At 41.4% G+C, this 23305-nt stretch overlaps 1 protein-coding gene and 1 long non-coding RNA gene across 4 annotated transcripts in view; one reads left to right on the forward strand and one right to left on the reverse strand.

Annotated features, from left to right (window-relative positions):
• The window catches only part of RALGPS2 (Ral GEF with PH domain and SH3 binding motif 2), a 166271-nt gene extending 160368 nt beyond the window's left edge, over window positions 1-5903 (reverse strand). For all 3 annotated transcript variants that reach the window (XM_006048562.4, XM_006048561.4, XM_006048560.4), the window contains exon 1: window positions 5753-5903. The gene's annotated coding sequence lies outside the window, so the exon portion shown is untranslated. The remainder of the gene's footprint in view (window positions 1-5752) is intronic.
• A 233-nt stretch (window positions 5904-6136) lies between these two features.
• Window positions 6137-8686, forward strand: LOC112585061. The gene is made up of 2 exons (XR_003109393.3): window positions 6137-7768; window positions 7930-8686. It is a non-coding gene; the product is annotated as an uncharacterized LOC112585061 (long non-coding RNA).
• The last annotated feature ends 14619 nt before the right edge of the window (window positions 8687-23305 follow it).

Below are 23305 nucleotides of genomic sequence, written 5' to 3' on the forward strand. Positions count from 1 at the left end.
CCTCCTCAAACACTCTTTCTTGAAAGTTACTGAGGGATGTATTTCACCAAAACAAAGGGGTAAATCAGAGAAAGAGGAGGACAGGGATCCAGAGAACATGGACCCTAACACAGGGAAAAGGTAAAGAGAACTCCCAGGGTCGCAAAGGGAAATCACAAGCCGATGCCTAGCAGAGTGAAGAGCCCCAGTGCTGATTTGGGCATAAGGACAGGAACTCTGAGATAGTTTTAATTAAAAAAAAAAAAAAAGTCAAGTGATCAATCTGATGTGTTTGCACATACTGAGACAGTTCCTGGTGGGGGCGAGACAAATAGGACACTAAGCAAAAAAAAAGAAAAAAAAAATTTAATATTTATTTATTTGGCTGCAACAGGTCTTAGTTGTGGCATGCAAACTCAGCTGTGGCATGTGGGATCTTGTTCCCTGACCAGCAATGCAACCTAGGCCCCCTGCACCAGAGCACAGAGTCTTAGCTACTAGACCACCAGAGAAGTCCCCCCAAAATTTTAAATTCATGAAATGCAATCATAGAATACTGCATAGTTCAACAGTAAACAGATACACAAAGTCATAATAATGTAAACTATAAACAACAAGTTATATAACTATATGTTACATTAGGAGATATAACGTAATAGGAGGTGACTATATTAAGGAGATAAAGGGAGAGGAAGCTCAGTGAGCCTAAGAACCCTAAAGCATAGACTCATCTTCCAGAGGAGGAAACCAACAGATATCTAAAATTGAAAAACAAGTAATATCTTAAAATATGGAAATAAATATCAGAAAGAAAAAAAAAAAACAGCTAAATGTATCAAAAATAATTGCTCTAAAAGCAGGACCTGGGAGGGAAAATTATTCAGGGGGTGGGGTTTTTATTTTAAGTCTTACAGTACAACTTTCTTTTTAACTGCACAGGTGTATTATTTAAAGTCAAAAGTTAATGTGTTGTTGTTTTCAAGAAACATAACTAGTGTTTTTTATATCATTTAGTATCAATTAATTCAACCACTCCACAAAGTTTATCTGGGCATTGACTGTGCCAGGCACTTTTCTAGGTGCTAGGAAGACATCAGCGAGCCAAGTCTTTGACCCCGTGAAGGACCTCAAGGAAGGTCCCTCCTTATATCCAGACGGAAGCAGATAATAAGCAAATTAACATATGCTTTAATGTCAGATAAATTACTGTTGTGAAGAGAAATAAAGATGAGGGTAGAGTGTGATGGGGTTGCTTTTTAGGCAAGGTTTTCAGAAAAGGGTTCTCCAAGAATGAACAAGAAGGAAATAGAGCTCTAAAGGAAAAATCTGTTTGGAGAAAAGGTCATATAAGCAAAATAACAGAAGGGTATCAATTAAGCTCAAGGTGAGGGCTTCATTTTCAAGCCTCTCATACACCAAAGCCATGTGTCATTCAAAAGCCTGTATCAAAGTTCCCTGTGGTGGCACACATAAGCTGCCAGACACCTTCAAGCTGAGTCCTATGAACACTGCTTCCTATATCCCTAACTAGCCATTACTGACTAAAGGGACTCGCTAAATATATACTCAAACTTTCTTCTTTCCGTAAAATAGGCAGATGTCACATATTTCAAATTTCAGTGTTTTTATTCCTATGACATGGTTAAAAGGTTTCCTAAACCAAAGTTCAAGATGTTAATCAAGAAGGACTCCAGATTAATTTCAAGCTACTGAAATATATCACGTCCAATCTTTATTTTCTCACTGAAGAAAATCCGTAAACCAATGGGAGTAAGACATATTAAAAACAAAACAAAACAAAAAAAACAACCAATTTAGAGGGTAATTTTATTCTCCAAGAAACCTCACTCAGGTTAAGCCAGAGTTTCAGGCTATCTGAATTATCTTTTTGTTGAAAACTGAGTGAAGCTATTTGCTTTATTCTAAATACAGTTGTTATACAATAAAAACTTCACATTCAGAAAAGAAGATTAATTTTAATACATCTTATTCTCAAAACATTTATATCATTAAAAGTAGATCCAAACTGTCTTTTTTTTATACAGCAATAAAAAGCAGAACTTTTAGATTCTAAACAGGTCTAATTAAATCTCAACTAACAGTTGGGTTTAGAGTTTAAAAGTTATTTAGAAATTTCTGGAAAGGCAGGCTAGCAGCTATACTGTATGCTGAACTGCAGCAGTGGATGTTGATGCTCCCCCATCAACACTCCCCAGGTGGAGCATCACACTGTAGTAAGAGCTAAGACTTGGGTTTAGGTTCACTGCTTGCTCCTTGGTGTACTCACATTTTCAAACCCATTTCCTCAGCTTAAAATGGAGATGATAATACCTACATAAGGTCAATGTTCTGGGCTTCCCCGGTGGCTCCATGGTAAAGAATATGCCTGCCAATGCAGGAGACAGGGACTCCATCCCTGGGTGGGGAAGATCCCCTGGAGGAGGGCACAGCAACCTACTCCAGTATTCTTGCCGAGAAAATTTCATGAACAGAGGAGTCTGGCAGGCATCACAAAGTGTCAGACATGACCAAAGCGACTGAGCACACGCACAAGGTCAATGTTAATTGCTGGCACTCCTGTAAATAAGAAGTACCAACATATTTAAGAATCAATAGTATATTAAAAAGTTTTGTAATCTGCAGAGGTCCCTGGGTCAGGATGATCCCCTGGAGAAGAAAATGGCAATCCACTCAGGTGTTCCTGCCTAGAGAATTCCAGGGACGGGGGAGCCTGGTGGGCTGCCGTCGATGGGGTCGCACAGAGTAGGACACAACTGAAGCGACTTAGCAGCAGCAGTATATTAAAAAGTTTTGTGATCTGAAAAGGTCCCTGGGTCGGGATGATCCCCTGGAGAAGGAAATGGGAACCCATTCCAGTATTCTTCCCTGGGAAATCTCATGGACAGAAGAGCCTGGTGGGCTATACAGTCCATAGGGTCGCGAAAGAGTCAGACATGACTTAGCGACTAAACAACAACAATAATTTGTGACAAACTATACCAGTGTTTGTCATATTTTAAAAAGAAAAATTTCAGTCAGAATTCTCTGATTTAGCGATAACGCTTATTAGATTCTAAGGAAGAACAATAGGACCTTGGTCCACTCACACATACACAGCCAGAGGGAGAAAAAATTTAGGGAACGATTTAAAAAATTCAGGGGAAAAAAAAGAATTAGACTCCCTTAAAAACAAGTGCCAAGAAAAATATTTTTAGCAAACATCTCATTTAACTATATAAACCAAAAGTATAAAGCTGTCTAACCACATGTAAACTGTGCATCATGTGACTTAAGGTAGAGTGTTTATTTTGGGGAACCAGATACCCAAAGTACATAAACATCAGTGTATTTTTAAAATAACTTGTCTTGATGCTTTTGTTCACTCAGTAATAATTCCCACTATCCTTAGAAGGAAAAACACAACATATATCCTTAACCAAAAAAACTCTTCAGAGGAGTTTTTACTTCTTAAAGTTGTAAACTAATGCTAAATAGTGTTATCTGACAATCTGCCTACTTACCCTTTAAGCTCCATCAGGGCACAGACCTATCCTTTTCTCTGTTGTATCACCAACAACTAGGCAACTAACTGGCACCAAGTAGAAAACGAATAAACATGTGTGGAATGAATGAATGAATGTACAAACTGGGCCTCTGGACAAAAGTGCCTTAATTGCAACAGAACAATTTCACTTATACATATATCCATCATTCACTACAAAAAACTGCTGTCTCAGCTCTAATGACATGTACTAAACTGAAAGAGACATGTACTAGGTACATAAACACACACACACAAATACATTACTCACATATATGATAAAAGAACATCAAGGATCCACAAGGTCAGTTTTAAAGTAGATATATTTTCTCTCAGGACATTTTGGTCAGTTCTTGCTGATAATCAAAGAATGTATCAGAAAAGCATATTGCAATCTGGAATGATTTAGGCAAAATGAACAATATTTCCAGAGTTCCATTCTCAGTGTTTTAAAGTCAAATTTCTTAATTGAATGAAAGGTGGAATAAAATGGAAAAAAAAAAAAGGTAGATCTTACCATTTCAAAATAATGTCCTTGCATTTGGTCTGTAAGCTAATAAAACAAGTACTTTTCCAAATCTTTGAAGCTAGACGATAAACTTTATGCCTACAAAGCTTGAGTAAGAGGCTTTTATTAAAATAATACCGTTTGGATAAGATCCTTCATAATTCTAAAGTCTCCAGGAAGATATGCAGCAGTAACAGTAACACACATTATTTATGATTCTACAGCACTGTATAACCATAATTATCTGGATGGAATAGGCTTTTAGAGCTAGCAAGCTATGATCTATGACTGTAATACTATGCTGCTCAGATCCAAAAGTTTCCCAAAATTCTGATGGTCATCTTCAAAGAGACAGAGCTGGCTTGATGGTGAATACAGAAATACACCAAGATCAATTCACAAACACCGGTACGAAAACAAAGCTCTCTATAGCAACTACAGCGTCGAAATTTTAAAATCCTGGGCATGTAAAAGATAAAGCTCAATTAACTGCTGACTGTATTTCCTTCTTAACCATCTTAAAGGCCAGGTACTCTGTATTTCTTTTTAGAGCTTTCTTCAACAGAAATTTAGTGTTTCAATGGCCCCCTCCTCCACAGCTAACATCAGTGCCCTTTCTTCCTCCTCCCTCAACCCTCCTGGGTAAAACAAATTAACATTTGTACTAAGGTACCTCCTATCAGCTCGCAGCTTCTTCCCAAACACGCCCACGTACAGTGAAACTGGACTGCGTCTACACAACATACAGCTACAGGAAAAGAGCTTTGATGGGGGCATGTGGGGGCATAATTTAGCTCAGCACAGGTTTAAGGTTATTTTCCAGATACAGATAACAGCTCCTCACTCCTGGCTCGGGTTTCTCTCAAATCACCTCCAAAGCATGGTGTTTATGAGCCTACCTAATCCGATACTGCAATGGAATCCCGGATATTTGCAGACAGATATCCCCGCTCTGCAAGTGTTTGATCAGACCCGTGGGGGAACCTCTTATTTTTTATTTTTTCAGTACGCCCGCTCCTAGCAGTACAGCACACCCGATCTCCGGCAGCGGCGCCGGCCCCGCGTCCCGCCGCGCGGGGCCAGCGCAAGACCGGTCCCTCCGGGTCCGAGTCGGCGGGCGACTCGGGCTGCGGGCCGCTCCGCAACAGGTCACCCTGACCGCGAGAGAGCGGGTCCGCAAGGCGGCCGGCCGGGCGGCCGGGCTTCTGGGGCGCAGCTGCGAGGGCTGGGGAGGGGGTGTGGCCCGCCTCGGCGGGTTCCGGCTCCCGGAGCCCCGGCTCCGCTCACCTGAAGGGAGGCTGAGGTGCCGCTGGGCGCCAAGGCAGCGCGGGCGGAGGCCGGGGGCTTCCGCCACCCAGGGGAGAAGCGAGGGGAGGCGAGACGGGCTGACCCCCGGCCGCAGGACAGAGAGCCGGAGCGGGGACCCCATTGGCCGCCTCCTGACGCCGAAAGCGAGCTGCTGAGGGAGGCGCGGCCCTGGGTTCCGAGTCCCCTCCTCCCTCAGCCCAAGCCCCGCAACCCCCTCTTCTCGACGAGGGCGAGCAGTCCCGGGGCCCGCGGCCGGGCGAACGACACACACCGCAGCGCCCCAGGCGCCGCCATTCCCCGCGATGCCGCCGCCGCTGCTGCGGCTCCGCGCCGCTCTAGGGTCGCAGCGCACCCACCTTCCCTCCCCCGCACCGCCCACCGAGGCTCCGCACCAGGCCCGCGGCGAAGGCACCGACCTGTGCAGCCCCGGCAGACGCCTCGGAGGTTGGAAGGACGGCGCGGGCCTCGCGTTCCGCCGTTTTGCCGCCGCCGCCGCCGCCGCCTAGGCTAGCGCTCAGCGACCGGAGCAGTCGGCGTCTCTCATTCAGCGCCGGCCGCCGCCGCGGCCGCTCGGGGGAGGGGAGTGAGCTGGATCCACCCCGTCCGCGCCGGGGGTGGGGGAGGAGAGCGGGCCGGGCGGGGGCGCGCGCCGAGCAGGCGGGGCGGAGCCGCGCTCGTGCACCAACCGAGCGCGCTCGCGCGGGCCCCGAGAGTCGCGGCCGGCGGGGGTCTTCCCGGCGCGCGCTCCCGCCAGCGGCTCCTTTGCCGGGCCGAGCCCAACTGTCCCCGGGGGCCCGCGGCCGCGGCGCGCGCCCACAGCCGCAGTCCCTCCGCCTCGAGCCCGCCCGAAGGAGGGGCCGCTACCAGCCAAACGAGGGGGCAGGGAAGGATTGGAGGGACGCACAGGTGGGGCCTCCGCTGCAGCCGGGCCACCGGCTCCCCGCGCCCGGCCCTCCGCGGTGAAATCCGCTGCGGTGGCCGCCTCTTTCAGCGCCCGGCACCTTACCTTTAAGGCCAGAGAACGAAGAAACCGAGAAAACCCTCGGCTCCCGGATACTATATCCAGCCCGCGCTAGAGGTGTTTTTCGAAGTCACTGAGCACAAGTGAGGAGGTTCCACGTGTGAACAGCCACCCCACTGCCGTAGGATCATAAATTGTAGAGATCAATACTCTCTCGCATTAAGATTCAGGAGGTGTTAGAAGTAGGCCTTTGTGTGATGCCCTTGGCTTAATGAGCAGATGACAGGGACTTTGGCATCCCTTGGGTCTCAGATTGATGAGTTTCAGGTGAGCAGTATTTTCACGTTGAATCCAAGAACAAGATTCTAGAATATTAAATATTTCCTGTGAATAAAAAAGGAATGGATTTCGTTAAACAGCGGAAGGGTGTTGTTTCGGAGGGTGCACTGTACCGGGTGGCCTATTTAGAATTAGCACCATTTGATGCAGTCTGACTATAAATGGAAGGTGATCCACCTTTGTATATGCTATCATTAGACCATTTAGAAATGGATGGTTTATTGGATGATCTGCCTCTCTCTCTCCAGGCAATGTATGGTAAAATATGAAAGGAATACTGTGAACCAGCGTTGCCCATAAAACAGGAAAGCGACAAAATCCTTCCCATTTACTTTCTTTCCTCTGTAATTACCCCTAAACAGAACAGATTAATCGTGTATATTGTAGGATGCTAATTATTTCCTCCACTGACTGCCCTTCACTCTAGTTAGGGAAGCTAGAATGCCCTTCAACCCTTGTCTTTTAAATAGAGTTACTTCTTTAAAGCACCTCCCCTCCCTTCTCCACACCCAAAGTTGTTAAAGAGCAAACAAAAAAAGGATAGGTAAAGTTCATGTTCTTTTCATTTTTATTTCATTTACTTTCAAAGAAAGTCCTAAAAAAAAAAATCATGATGAAATCACTAGGAGAAGCAGAGAAACCAAACTGTCAAATGAGAATAGACCAAGGAAAAGTAGAGCAGATTAATGGTGAAAAGGGGAGAATGTGAGATGTATAAAGAAAGTTTTTCCACAGATGTTAATTGCTTCAAGTTCCAAAAAATAACAGGCAAACAGAACTAGCACTTGGAGGAAAAATCCTTCTAGTTGGGTAAATCTTTAATCTTCTTAAATTGTTAGTAAGAGAGTAAGGAAAAGATTAAGTGCCCACAGTAATAATTCAACAATATAGATCTGCATATATAAATCCCATTATCACTGCTTTTGAAAAATAGAAAGACTGAGGAACAACAGGGAATTTTAGTTTATGTAATTGTAATAACTTTAAATTTTGATTAGGGTTTCTCCTTGCTCAACATAGTGTGACTCATAAAAGAGAAAATTCTGATAGTAGCCTTTGCAATGGAACCAACAGCCAGAAGTTGAACTTCATACATCCAGTATCCACATGGGGAGATAACTTCAAGTACCAGGTATGTGGGAAGCTTTCGGGAGTTACTATATATTTTCTCACCTTGGCAGGACCTTCCCTTGGCCTGAGACGTAGTATTGCCAGTGTCTGTTGCGGAAACTGTCCCACTTCTACCAGCAGTCAGGCCACGCACTGTGTATCTTTTATTCCCAATGTTCTCAGGTGAGGCAGACCGGCACTCTCTCTCCTGTTTCCTGGAGGGACTGATGAGTGATATGAACCCAGTGGGGATCCTCATTTCCTACCTGCTGGTGGTTTCAGTGTGGACATTACCCAGCTCCTGCAGAAAAGATCTGAGCTAGAATCTGCTGTAATTCCCCAAAGTTTTCGATTTTCCATGGACAGTATTGACTCTGCATGAGTTAGCTGAAACGGATTTCTCCAGCCTCGGAATCACCCAACCTCAGAACTGCCTGCACCACACTATCCAACTTGTGCAATGACAAAGGCTTATTGTAAAAGCCTTTACTCTGTACTGTTCACCCGGTGGGGTTGATTGAGAAAAAGAAATGCGCTTTCAGGAAACAGGACTCAGAGCTCATTTCTTCCCTTCTCACCTACAAAGGTTTTGATTGCTTTCCATAGTTAGGAATAAAACTAGGAGAGTTTCATAAAAACAAATGAGCCTGTCTTCCTATATCTACCAATAATCTTTTAAAATTTACTGTAAGAGCAGTGAAGTTTTCATCTGGACTTGAGAAGAAGTCCTGTGACTCATGAAGCTAGGCCATGGAGATACTAAATTCTAACATACTGAATTTCTGCGTTTGGCATAATTACTCAAAATCTGTTTATCATGTTGATAACCTGTAAAATAGTAATTTTATTAACCTTTAGAGTTGTGTTAAGTTCAAATTTCCAAAAGTCCAAATTTCGTTAAGATTGAGAATTTGTGTATAAAAATACAGAAAAAAGTTCACTCTCAATGTCTGGTTCTTTTTTTTCCATAGCTTGGAAATTATTTTAGGAAGTCAGTATCCTTTCTATTCATTGATATGCAAATGAAACAGTGACTTTTTATGTCCAAAGAGGAAGAACAGCAAATTTTCTTTATCAGAGTATCTTTGCTAAGTCACTTCAGTCGTGTCCGACTCTGTGTGACCCCATAGACTGCAGCCCACCAGACTCCCCCGCCCCTGGAATTCTCCAGGCAAGAACACTGGAGTGGGTTGCCATTTCCTTCTCCAATGCATGAAAGTGAAAAGTGAAAGTGAAGTTGCTCTCTTAGCGACCCCATGGACTGCAGCCTACCAGGCTCCTCCATCCATGGGATATTCCAAGCAAGAGTTCTGGAGTGGGGTGCCATTGCCTTCTCCAAGAGCATCTTTAATCACAGTTAAATTCTCTGAGTTGCTTTATGTTTTCCATTTGCTTTTGCCAAAAGACAAGAAATATACAAAGTCTTAGTATAACAAAAAGTACTAATGTATAAAATAGAAATGCCATTATATAAAATAGAAATCAATAAGAATTCAATATGCTTAAAAGTAGTTTCAGAACAACCACCATTATGTAACAGTTTTATTACTGTCCATCAATCTTATTTCCAAGGGGTAAGCCAAGGAACTCATTTAGATGTAGAACAAGCAGTTTCAAAGACGAGACCACCACTGTAAAAAAGAATCAACAAATAACTCTTGTCATTACAGCTGTCAAAACAAAATCAAACTGGTGGCATAAGAAAGCTTATTATTTCAGTAACACTTAATTCTTTTACAACCAACAGAATTTCAGTAATAACATGTATCTCTGTTATTTTCCTAAGCTTTAATTTTTTTTTTCAAATATATTTATTGGCTGGACATTTTGAAAAGATCTGTTATGTTTGCAGTGTTCTGACTGAAAGTATAGGCAAAGTAGCATATTCAAAATTCAAATGCACAGGGGTTTGAAGGAATAGACAGGCATTCTCCAGAAAACTTGACACCAAGTTACTGGAAAAGCCTGCCACAATTCCCAAATCAAGAGAGACATGCCACAGATAATAAGATACAAAGAACAGAGATAATCACCCATCCATTCAAATATGAGCAACAAATTTCAAAAGGCATCAGTTCAGTTCAGTTGCTCAGTCATGTTCAACTATTTGCAACCCCATAGACTGCAGCACACCAGGCTTCCCTGTCCATCACCAACTCCTGGAACTTGCTCAAACTCATCCATCGAGTCAGTGATGCCATCCAACCATCTCATCCTCTGTCATCCCCTTCTCCTCCTGCCCTCAATCTTTCCCAGTATCAGAGTCTTTTCCAATGAGTCAGTTCTTCACAACAGGTAGCCAGAGTATTGGAGCTTCAGCTTCAGCATCAGTCCTTCCAATGAATATTCAGGATTGATTTCCTTTAGGATTGACTGGCTTGATCTCCTTGCTGTCCAGTAAGGACTTATTTTATGACTGAGCTACCTCTCACAAGGGCAACTCTTCAGGGTATGGATCAGCAGGGATATATTTACTTTGTGAAGATTAATGTCTCCCTGGCACAACTCTTGGGGAGACAAACTAGTATGTAAATAAATGTTTGTATGAACTAATACAAATTAACTTTAATGACAATTTCAGTAATGCCTTATTTATATGACAGGATAAGGAAAGAAGGCAGCGAGGGATTGAACATAATTAGATATTCTAAGTAACTGAGGTTTTCATCTTCAAGTACTAGTTAGTAACAGTTTCATTTAACCCAGTTGTATTGATGTTTTTTTCTGAAATACCATTTGCTTCTCTGCCTGAAACTAATAAAATATGGTGTAGCTTAACCCATTCCTAATGACCCAGAGGTATCTTATATCAATACAAAAGCTATAATACCAGGATGTCCCCAGAAGCTTAGAAGTACTTAGAACCCTTCATTCTACAGCAAATAATCATGGCCTACTATGTTCCTGCACCCCTTTGAGTCTAAATGAGCTGGACAGTCCTCATGATCAATCTTCCTGCTGTCCCTTCTTGCTGCACTGCTGCTACAGCATTGCCTGTGTGCACACTCACACCTCCATTTGAATTGTCTTATCATGCTAGCCAAATAACCAATATTTTTTAAAAGGTGGGAGTAAAGAAACTCAGATAATGCTAAAACAACTCTGATATGTGGGACAAAAGCCATCTGCCTACTTTCATATTTTCCTATTTTGGAAATTGAGTTTACCAGATAAGTAAATTATTATTGCACTCTACTTCCTTTATAAAAATGTTCTACATACTTAATGGAAGGTGAGCATCTTTGTCAATAATGTTCATCACAGTAGTTTCCTCATATTCATATATCCTCCATTCAGATTAAGGCTAGAGGACTTCCCTGGTAGTCCAGTAGTTAAGAATCTGCCTGCCAATGTGGGGCACGTAGTGTGGGATCCCTGGTCGGGGAAGATACCACATGCTGCAGAGCAACTAAGCCCCATGTCCCACAGGGACTGAGCTTGCACTCAGAGTCCACGAGCCATGACTACTGAAGCCCAAGAGTGCCTGGAGCCGTGCTCTGCGACAAGAGCCCGTGCTCCACCACAGTGAGAAGGCAGCGAACCCACAACTAAGAGTAGCAGCTCCCCCACCCCGTAACTAGAAAAAAGCCTGTGCACAGCAACGAAGAACCAGCACAGCCAAAAAAAAAAAAAAAAAAAAGGTTAGAATTAAAAAACAACAGGAATTCATAAATCCGTACTAGTAATAAACATTAAATCAATGGAGAAGGATATACTCTTGCTTATACTTGAACAGGTAAATCTGGAGGGAGTACTGGAGTTGGACAGTCATTTTGCAACCACAGTGGCACAGTTTGGGTAAGACAAGAATCATCAATAGGCACTAACTATGAGAAATTTTGATGAGGAACAGGATATTTGGGTCATCTTAAGAGTTCTTCCTAGAGATATCCTGTTAGTTGCAAGGAATGAAACACAGTAATTATACACTGGAGAAACTGAACAAAACCTTTACCAGGTAATCAAAATTAACATCACGAATGAGGGACAGATGGACATTCTTTGCCTCAAGATGCAGTTCCCAGAGGACGTAGCATCTAATGAGGAAATGAGGAAATATAATGAGGAATCTAATGAGGAAATATCAGATAAATCCCAAATGAGGAATGTTATGTTGTCTTTTTTTTTTTTAAGGGGGTGGGAGTTATATTCTTCAAAGCTGTCAATGCCATAAAAGGCAAAAGTTATGAAAATATTCTAGCTAAAGAGCCATGACAGCTAAAGGCAATATGAGATACTAGGTTGAATCTTTAAATGGAGGGGGAAAATTTTATAAAGCAAATTATTTTATTAATTGGAAAGCAGATGTTAGATTGATTAAAGTACTGTATCATTATATCATTAAAATCACTGAAATTCATAGCTATACTGTGATAATGTCCATAAATACTCCAATATTTAGGAGTAATAGGCTAAGATCTATGTATAATTGGAGGGAAGAAATATATTTATATATATATAAAGAGAGGGAGAGAGAAGAGAAAACAAAAGTAATAAAAAAGTGAAATGTTAAGAATAAGTGACTGGATAAACATTGCTTGGCTGTTCCTTGTAACTTCTATAAATCTGAAATTATTTGCACATAAAAAGCTTTTTTTAAATAAATAGATTTTTTAAAAAGCATTAAGAAAAAAAAAGCAGCAGTGACAGAAGTAAGCAATCCATCCTAGACCGTAACATGCTAATTATTTTAAATGGCCGCCTTACTGCCAAATCCCCTATGCTTTCTAAAATTGACTACTTCCATGAAATTGTCTCATCTCTTGGGTTAAAATTACAGAAATGATGAATTTTATAATTAGAGTCATGTTATCCAACCTTTTTATTTCATAAATGAGGAAACTGCGGCTCAGAGATTCAAGACTTATCCTAAACACTTGAACCAGTTAACAGGTCAGAGCACCGTCTTGATTCTACTTCAGTCCCTACAACTGCTGAGCTTTCTGTGTGAGGTTACTGCTCAGTTTCTATCACTTTCTCTTTCCTCCTTCCTAACGCTGTTTCCTATGGTTCTTGTATTCCCTTCTTTATATGATTATACAGGGAATTATTATGGCCTTACTGTTTCAACTATCACTGTTCCACTGGTGAAAGTCTCCCAGACCTCTGTCCACACATCTAATTGGCTCCATGGACATCTAGATGAGGACACTCATCATCAGTTCAACCCCTACAAAACTGAAATAACCACAGGAGAAAAAATAAAAATAAAACCTATGAAAATACACCTACCCTTCGTGATAATCAGAGAAAGAGATATTAAAGCAAGACATGTTTCACCTAATAGATTGCCCCATTAATAAGATTCATAATGTTCAAGTTTAGCCAGAATGTAAGCAACAGACTGTCTCATAAACTGATGGCAGGAGTTTAAATGAGCATATTTCTCTGGTGGACAGTTTGCCAAAATTAAGGAAAATCTTAACGTACATACTTTTTGACTAAGCAATTTCACATGTAGATATTACTTGTCTTAAAAAAAAATACTGCGACGACATTCAAAGAAATATATAGGACTGCTCTTTTAGTATTGTTTGTAATAGCAAGAATTGGAATACTTAATATCTATCAATAAAAGGGTTCAATTCAGTTCAGTTCAGTTGCTCAGTCATGTCCGACTCTTTGCAACCCCATGAATCGCAGCACACCAGGCCTCCCTGTCCATCAACAACTCCCAGAGTTCACTCAAACTCATGTGCATCAAATCGGTGATGCCATCCAGCCATCTCATCCTCTGTCGTCCCCTTCTCCTGCCCCCAATCCTTCCCAGCATCAGAGTCTTTTCCAATGAGTCAACTCTTCGCATGAGGTGGCCAAAGTACTGGAGTTTCAGCTTCAGCATCATTCCTTCCAAAGAACACCCAGGACTGATCTCCTTCAGAATGGACTGGTTGGATCTCCTTGCTGTCCAAGGGACTCTCAAGAGTCTTCTCCAACACCACAGTTCAAAAGCATCAATTCTTCAGTGCTCAGCTTTCTTCACAGTCCAACTCTCACATCCATACATGACCACTGGAAAACCATAGCCTTGACTAGATGGACCTTTGTTGGCAAAGTAATGTCTCTGCTTTTGCATATGCTATCTAGGTTGGTCATAATTTTCCTTCCAAGGAGTAAGCGTCTTTTAATTTCATGGCTGCAATCACCATCTGCAGTGATTTTGGAGCCCAGAAAAATAAAGTCTGACACTGTTTCCACTGTTTCCCCATCCATCTGCCATTAAGTGATGGGACCGGATGCCATGATCTTCATTTTCTGAATCAACGTTGAGCTTTAAGCCAACTTTTTCCCTCTCCTCTTTCACCTTCATCAAGAGGCTTTTTAGTTCCTCTTCACCTTCTGCCATAAGGGTGGTGTCATCTGCATATCTGAGGTTATTGATATTTCTCCCGGCAATCTTGATTCCAGCTTGTGCTTCCTCCAGCCCAGCGTTTCTCATGATGTACTCTGCATATAAGTTAAATAAGCTGGGTGTTGATATACAGCCTTGACGTACTCCTTTTCCTATTTGGAACCAGTCTGTTGTTCCATGTCCAGTTCTAACTGTTGCTTCCTGACCTACATACAGGTTTCTCAAGAGGCAGGTCAGGTGGTCTGGTATTCCCATCTCTTTCAGAATTTTCCACAGTTTATTGTGATCCACACCGTCAAAGGCTTTGGCATAGTCAATAAAGCAGAAATAGATGTTTTTCTGGAACTCTCTTGCTTTTTCCATGATCCAGCGGATGTTAGCAATTTGATCTCTGGTTCCTCTGCCTTTTCTAAAACCAGCTTGAACATCTGGAAGTTCACGGTTCATGTCTTGCTGAAGCTTGGCTTGGAGAATTTTGAGCATTACTTTACTAGTGTGTGAGATGAGTGCAATTGTGCAGTAGTTTAAATATTCTTTGGCATTGCCTTTCTTTGGGATTGGAATGGAAACTGACCTTTTCCAGTCCTGTGGCCGCTGCTGAGTTTTCCAAATTTGCTGGTATATGGAGTGCAGCACTTTTTCACAGCATCATCTTTTAGGATTTGAAATAGCTCAACTGGGATTCTATCACCTCCACTAGCTTTGTTCGTAATGATGCTTTCTAAGGCCCACTTGACTTCACATTCCAGGATATCTGGCTCTAGGTGAGTGATCACACCATCGTGATTATCTTGGTCTTGAAGGTCTTTTTTGTACAGTTCTTCTGTGTATTCTTGCCACCTCTTCTTAATATCTTCTGCTTTTGTTAGATCCATACCATTTCTGTCCTTTATCAAGCCAATGTTTACATGAAATGTTCCCTTGGTATCTCTAATTTTCTTGAAGAGATCTCTAGTCTTTCCCATTCTGTTGTTTCCCTCTATTTCTTTGCATTAATCTCTGAGGAAGGTTTTCTTATTTCTCCTTGCTATTCTTTGGAATTCTGCAATACAAGGGTAGGTAAATACAATTATACTGTTTCTTTGCATACATGAAAACATAGCTATATATAGACCAATATGGGAAAGAGCCCAAACATTGAAGGGAATCATGTACATGAGTCTCCAGTTTCAAGTTGGTGCATACATAGAAATCAGCAGAGAAAAGCTGTCACAAAGGTTACTCCAGGGGAATGGAATTAGGGGTGGAGAAGGGGACTTCTTTTTTCTACTTTATATATTTCTATTGTTTGCTTTTATCATTGTGGGGTTTTGTTATTGTTGTTGTTGTTTTGTTTTTGTTTTACCAGAAGCATGATAGCTTTTATAAAAGCAACCACAGCAATCAAGAGTTTCCCTGGTAGCTCAGCTGATAAAGGATCCACCTGCAATGCAGGAGACCCTGGTTCGATTCCTGGATCAGGATCCCCGGAGGAGGGGTAGGTTACCCACTCCAGTATTCTTGGGCTTCTTTGGTGGCTCAGACTGTAAAGAATCTGCCTGCAATGTGGGAGACCTAGGTTCAGTCTCTGGGTTGGGAAGATCCCCTGGAGCAGGGCATGGCAACTCACTCTAGTATTTTTGCCTGGAGAATCTTCACAATGAGTTGGACACTACTGAGTGACTAAGCACAGCATAGCACAACAATCAAAGAGCTTTCTTTTTAACCTGAAAACTTTTCTTTAATCCGTTAAAATTCCTATCAGTTCCTAAAGTTCCTAACAGTTACTGTTCCTATCACTTCTCTTTTCCAGACTTTAGAATGAATGTTCACTCTTTTCCCTCCTTTAACATTTATCCACTTATTCTTGATCCTTATAATTTATTTGCAGACTGTTTTGCAACTATAAGCTCAAACAATGTATGTAGAAAGGTATTCCTAACTAGTCTCTTAGATTTAACTACACCCTTTTTTTATTCTTTTGCTCACTTTTCCTCCATCACTGTTTTCATTATGTCACAAGTCTTCTCCATCCTTACTCATTTGCCAGTTGAAAAATTCCCAGTTCTTTATGGTTCAACAGGAGGCATCCAGGGACTTCCATAACCTCAGTCCACTCTCCGCCGATCACCACTCCACACACTTGTTCAGTCACTAAGTCATGTCTGACTCTTTAAGACCACATGGACAGCAGCACGCCAGGCCTCCCTGTCCTTCACTATGTCCCGGAGTTTGTTTAGATTCCTGTCCACTGAGTTGGTGATGCTATCTAACCATCTCATTCTCTGCCCCCACCTTCTCCTTTTGCCTTCAATCTTTCCCAGCTTCAGGGTCTTTTCTAATGAGTCAGTTCTAAGCATCAGGTGGCCAAAGTTTGGAACTTCAGCTTCAGCATCAAGCCTTCCCATGAATTTTCAGGGTTGATTTCTTTTACAATTGACTGGTTTGACCTCCTTGCAGTCCAAGAGACTCTCAAGAATCTTCTCAAGCACCACAATTCGAAAGTATCGATTCTTTGGCACTCAGCCTTCTTTATGGTCCATCTCTCACATTTGTACATGCTGCTGCTAAGTCACTTCAGTCGTGTCCGACTCTGTGTGACCCCAGAGACGGCAGCCCACCAGGGTCCCCCATCCCTGGGATTCTCCAGGCAAGAACACTGGAGTGGGTTGCCATTTCCTTCTCCAATGCATGAAAGTGAAAAGTGAAAGTGAAGCCGCTCAGTCGTGTCTGACCCTCAGTGACCCCATGGACTGCAGCCTTCCAGGCTCCTCCGTCCATGGGATTTTCCAGGCAAGAGTACTGGAGTGGGGTGCCATTGCCTTCTCCACATTTGTACATGACTAGAAGGCAATGGCACCCCACTCCAGTACTCTGGCCTGGAAAATCCCATGGATGGAGGAGCCTGGTAGGCTGCAGTCCATGGAGTTGCGAAGAGTCGGACACGACTGAGCGACTTCACTTTCACTTTCACTGGAAAAACCATAGCTTTGACTAGATGGACCTTTGTCATCAAAGTGATGTCTCTGCTTTTTAATATGCTGTGTAGGTTTGTCATTGCTTTCCTTCCAAGGAGCAAATATCTTTAAATTTCATGGCTGCAGTCACTAACTGCAGTGACTTTGGAGCTCAAGAAAATAAAATCTGTCATTTCTTCCATTTTCCCCCCTTCTATTTTCTATGAAATGATGAAACTGGATGCCATGATCTTAGTTTTTTGAATGTTGAGTTTAAGCTTTTTCACTCTTCTTTCACCCTCATCAAGAGGCTTATTAGTTCTTCTTAACTTTCTGCTGTAAGAGTGGTGTCATCTGCATATCTAAGGTTGTTGATATTTCTCCTGGCAATTTTGATTCCAGCTTGTAGATTCATCCAGCCTGGCATTTTGCATGATATACTCTGCAAAGAAGTTAAATAAGCAGGGTGACAATATACAGCCTTAATGTACTCCTTTCACAATTGGGAACAAGTCAGTTGTTCCATGTCTGGTTCTAACTGATGCTTCTTGACCCACATACAGGTTTCTCAGGAAGCAGGTAAGGTGGTCTGGTGTTCCCATCTGCTTAAGAATTTTCCACAGTTGTAATCTACACACTTAAAGGCTTTCACATAGTCAGTGAAGCAGAAGTAGATGTTTTTTCTGGAATTCCCTTGCTTTCTCTAGGATGCAACGGATGTTGGCAGTTTGATCTCTGGTTCTTCTGCCTTTTCTAAATCCAGCTTGAACATCTGGAAGTTCTTGGTTCATATACTGTTAAAGCCTACCTTGAAGGATTTTAAGCATAACCTTACTAACATGTGAAATGAGCACATTGTACAGTAGTTTGAACATTCTTTGGAATTGCCCTTCTTTGGGGTTGGAATGAAAACTGACCTTTTCCAATCCTGTGGCTACTGCTGAGTTTTCCAAATTTGCTGACATATTGAGTGCAGCACTTTAACAGCATCATCTGTTAGGATTTTTAAATAGTTTCCTGTATATTCTTATCAATAAACAGCACAATGTCATATACATATATGAAGCTTGGAAAATACTTACTGAATATATTTTATACTAACTATGAACAGTTCAGCATGAGATACCCAATATATGTTTAATATTTCCTAGAATTCAGCTTGGTTATAGAAGCTTATTCATGAGCTCCAGAGTAAAATTGCTTTCAAAAATCAAAATATTTTTAGAATAAGGGAGAAAGTTAAGTGGGAAAAAGTAGCATTCAGTTCAGTTCAGTTCAGTCGCTCAGTTGTGTCCGACTCTTTGCAATCCCATGAATTGCAGCATGCCAGGCCTCCCTGTCCATCACCAACTCCCGGAGTTCACTCAGACTTACATCCATCGAGTCAGTGATGCCATCCAGCCATTTCATCCTCTGTCGTCCCCTTCTCCTCCTGCCCCCAATCCCTCCCAGCATCAGAGTCTTTTCCAATGAGTCAACTCTTCGCATAAGGTGACCAAAGTACTTAATATCACTTCATAAAGGTGATATGGTAGAAAATTTTAAAATGTATTACAGGAGATAATTTTCTACTACATCACCTTTATGAAGTGATATTATAAAAGATATTTGAAAGAATATCCTTCTATATCTCTCTCTGCATTTATATATTGAGAGATATGCATATAAAATTTAACAGTGAAACTGGAGTCTGTCATTTAGTGTTTTTGCTTATTCTGGTTCTTGAAAGTTTTTGCTAGCTCACAGTCAGGAACTGACTGTGGCTCAGATCATGAACTCCCAATTGCCAAATTCAGACTTAAATTGAAGAAAGTAGGGAAAACCACTAGACCATGCAGGTATGACCTAAATCAAATCCCTTATGATTATACAGTGGAAGTGACAAATAAATTCAAGGGGTTAGATCTGATAGAGTGCCTGAAGAACTATGGATAAAGTTTCATGACATTGTAGAGGAGGCAGTGATCAAGACCATCCCCAAGAAAAAGAAATGCAAAAAGGCAGAATGGTTGTCTGAGGAGGCCTTACAAATAGCTGAGAAAAGAAGAAACATGAAAGGCAAAGGAGAGAAGGAAAGATATACCCATTTGAATGCAGAGTTCCAAAGAATAGCAAGGAGAGATAAGAAAGCCTTTCTCAGTGATCAGTGCAAAGAAATAGAGGAAAACAATAGAATGGGAAAGACTAGAGATCTCTTTAAGAAAATTAGAGATACAAAGGGAACATTTCATGCAAAGATGGGCTCAATAAAGGACAGAAATGGTATGGACTTAACAGAAGCAGAAGATATTAAGAAGAGGTGGCAAAAAAACACCAAAGAACTGTACAGAAAAGATCTTCATGACTGAGATGACCACGATGATGTGATCACTCACCTAGAGCCAGACATCCTGAAATGCAAAGTCAAGTGGGCCTTAGGAAACATCACTATGAACAAAACTAGTGGAGGTAATGGAATTCCAGTTGAGCTATTTCAAATCCTGAAAGATGATGCCGTGAAAGTGCTGTACTCAATATGCCAGCAAATTTGGAAAACTCAGCAGTGGCCACAGGACTGGAAAAGGTCAGTTTCCATTCCAATCCCAAAGAAAGGCAATGCCAAAGAATGCTCAAACTACCGCACAATTGCACTCATCTCACACGCTAGTAAAGTAATGCTCAAAATTCTCCAAGCCAGGCTTCAGCAATACGTGAACCGTGAACTTCCTGATGTTCAAGCTGGATTTAGAAAAGGCAGGGGAACCAGAGATCAAATTGCCAACATCCACTGGATCATCAAAAAAAGCAAGAGAGTTCCAGAAAAACATCTACTTCTGCTTTATTGACTACGCCAAAGCCTTTTTGACTGTGTGGATCACAACAAACTGTGGAAAATTCTGAAGGAGATGGGAATACCAGACCATCTGCCCTGCCTCCTGAGAAATCTGTACACAGGTCAAGAAGCAACAGTTAGAACTGGACATGGAACTGGTTCCAAATAGATAAAGGAGTACATCAAGGCTGTATATTGTCACCCTGCTTATTTAACTTATATGCAGAGTACATCTTGCAAAATGCTGGGCTGGATGAAGCAGAAGCTGGAATCAAGATTGCTGGGAGAAATATCAATAACCTCAGATATGCAGATGACACCACCCTTAAGGCAGAAAGAGAAGAGAACTAAAGAGCCTCTTGATGAAAGTGTAAGAGGAGAGTGAAAAGTTGGATTAAAACTCATAATTCAGAAAACTAAGATCATGGATGCCGGTCCAATTACTTGGTGGCAAATAGATGGGGAAATAATGCAAACAGTGGCAGACTTTATTTCTGGGGGCTCCAAAATCACTGCAGATGGTGACTGCAGCCATGAAATTAAAAGACGCTTACTCCTTGGAAGGAAAGTTATGACCAACCTAGATAGCATATTCAAAAGCAGAGACATTACTTTGCCAACAAAAGTCCGTCTAGTCAAAGCTATGGTTTTTCCAGTAGTCATGTATGGATGTGAGAGTTGGACTGTAAAGAAAGCTGAGTGCTAAAGAATTGATGCTTTTGAACTGTGGTGTTGGAGAAGACTCTTGAGAGTCCCTTGGACAGCAAGGAGATTCAACCAATCTACCCTGAAGGAAATCAATCCTGAATATTCATTGGAAGGACTGATGCTGAAGCTGTAACTCCAATACTTTGGCTACCTGATGCGAAGAACTGACTCACTAGAAAAGACCCTGATGCTGGGAAAGATTGAAGGCAGGAGGAGAAGGGGACAACAGAGGATGAGATTGTTGGATGGCATCACTGAATCGATGGCTATGAGTTTGAGTAAACTCCGGGAGTTGATGATGGACAGGGAGGCCTGGCATGCTGTAGTCCATGGGGTCGCAAAGATTTCAACATGACTGTGTGCGTGACAGAACCAAACTGAACTGAGTGTAGTAATAAAGTTGCTTATCACATTACAGATGGGAAAAGCTTACTGCATAACCAATGAGTCCCTTTCCCTGGAGAAATGTAATTCTATCTGTGGTTTCGCATTCTGAAAATAAATATTCTAACTCCTTCTGAAAATTAGTAACATAAGCATTTAATTGTCCCTCTGTTAGACCAACCAATATATTTTATATAACTCTTACTGTATTTAATAGAGACTTCACTTAGCCAGAGAGACTTTCTTCACTATGACTTAGCATACACAGATTTGAAACTCATTGTTGAATAATGGCAATTATATTTTTCTTCACTGTATCTATAACATAGGGGTTATTAAGAGTATTTAACTTGAGAAAATATAAATGGTGGTAAAACTAGTTATAGATTGACTTTCAAATTGTGACTACACTTAGAAATCATGATGTCATTAAAAACAGTCATTTTTCAAAAAATTGTTTTCAATTTACTAATATGTACTATAATATAAACAATAGCAGCACACATGCTGAAACTGAAATAAAGCCACTTTAAAACTAATGGGCTTTGGGGCCAAGTTATACCTAAACATATATATTGATACTTGTCTCAGTTCAGTTCAGTTCAGTCCAGTCACTCAGCCGTGTCTGACTCTTTGCGACCCCATGAATCGCAGCACGCCAGGCCTCCCTGTCCATTACCATCTCCCGGAGTTCACTCAAACTCAAGTCCATCTAGTCGGTGATGTCATCCAGTCATCTCATCCTCTGTCGTCCCCTTCTCTTCCTGCCCCCAATCCCTCCCAGCGTCAGAGTCTTTTCCAATGAGTCAACTCTTCGCATGAGGTGGCCAAAGTACTGGAGTTTCAACTTTAGCATCATTCCTTCCAAAGAACACCCAGGGCTGATCTCCTTTAGAATGGACTGGTTGGATCTCCTTGCAGTCAAGGGACTCTCAAGAGTCTTTTCCAGCACCACAGTTCAAAAGCATCAATTCTTCGGTGCTCAGCTTTCTTCACAGTCCAACTCTCACATCCATACATGACCACTGGAAAAACCATAGCCTTGACTAGATGGACCTTTGTTGGCAAAGTAATGTCTCTGCTTTTGAATATGCTATCTAGGTTGGTCATAACTTTCCTTCTAAGGAGTAAGCGTCTTTTAATTTCATGGCCGCAGTCCCCATCTGCAGTGATTTTGGAGCCCCCCAAAATAAAGTCTGACACTGTTTCCACTGTTTCCCCATCTATTTCCCATACTTGTCTAGATGTACTTATATCTCGGTACTTTTCTTCCTTATCAACATTATTAATTTTGAAATATAACCACAAGAAAGGCAAGGCTTCTGATAAATTAAAAACAAATTTATTGACTACCTTCTAAACTTGGTGAATTGAATATTCAAGTTTATATCTGCTACCTCCCAAAATTCACATAAAATTACAATAAAGTATAAAAAGAATGAAAGAAGAAAGGATAATGAATAAAGATTTTTAGAAGATGAAAAAATAAAGGATAAATAGATTTAAGTAAGTAGAGTAAAATGCAATGAGCTGTCTTTTTAAAAGGCAAAAAGAAGCCAGCTGATTTGCATAGCAGAAATCTGAAAAGTTTAGGAATTGGAGAGATGGGGTACTGAGAAAACTGTACCCATGTCATTCCTCATGTCATTATTCTAAACATTAAATAATATTACAAAAGTTAAAAAAAAACCTTTAAAAGTGTTTCTGTTGGGTTTTATAAGTAATATCCTTTGTTATGTGTTATAACATTAATTTCTAAGCACTTTTCTAAATCACCAATGTTTGGTGCTTGAAATTATAAGACTGGTACAATCACAGTATCTGCATTTTCTTTTCCTTGTTTCCAAATTACTGCCCAGAAATATCAGGTCAATGCTGTGTTTACCTTGTTTTAGATGCCTTCCAATTCTCTGCCTCATCACACCCTGGGCTAGCCTTGCCTGCCCATGTCCACGGCAGGCTCCTCAACTTGCCTAGAAGTTCAGGGCCCAACTTCCTAGAAAGGGAATTCACACAAACTTACTTGAGCAGCATTTAGTCAACATACCTATTCTTTCTAGAGGGATTCATGTGATAAACCCATTTTAGGCTCTATACTCACAGTATAAAAACTTTCTGTCCTGCCACATTGTAGGGAGGTGACTGAAAAATCAGTCATCTTTCAACCTCCATCCCCCTTCTGAAAGGCCAAAACTCCACACTCTATCCTTCTTACAAACACCAGCTTTTTCCTAACTTTCGTTTCCTTTCACGTTTATTTCAATTTGATGTTACCTGTACACATCTCTTTCCATTAGGCAGGGCACTGTGTGATTTCCCCAGGTTTCATATAACCCACTGCTGCTGCTGCTGCTGCTGCTAAGTCGC

Source organism: Bubalus bubalis, chromosome 5, assembly GCF_019923935.1.
Source record: "Bubalus bubalis isolate 160015118507 breed Murrah chromosome 5, NDDB_SH_1, whole genome shotgun sequence".
NCBI classification, from domain to species: domain Eukaryota; kingdom Metazoa; phylum Chordata; class Mammalia; order Artiodactyla; family Bovidae; genus Bubalus; species Bubalus bubalis.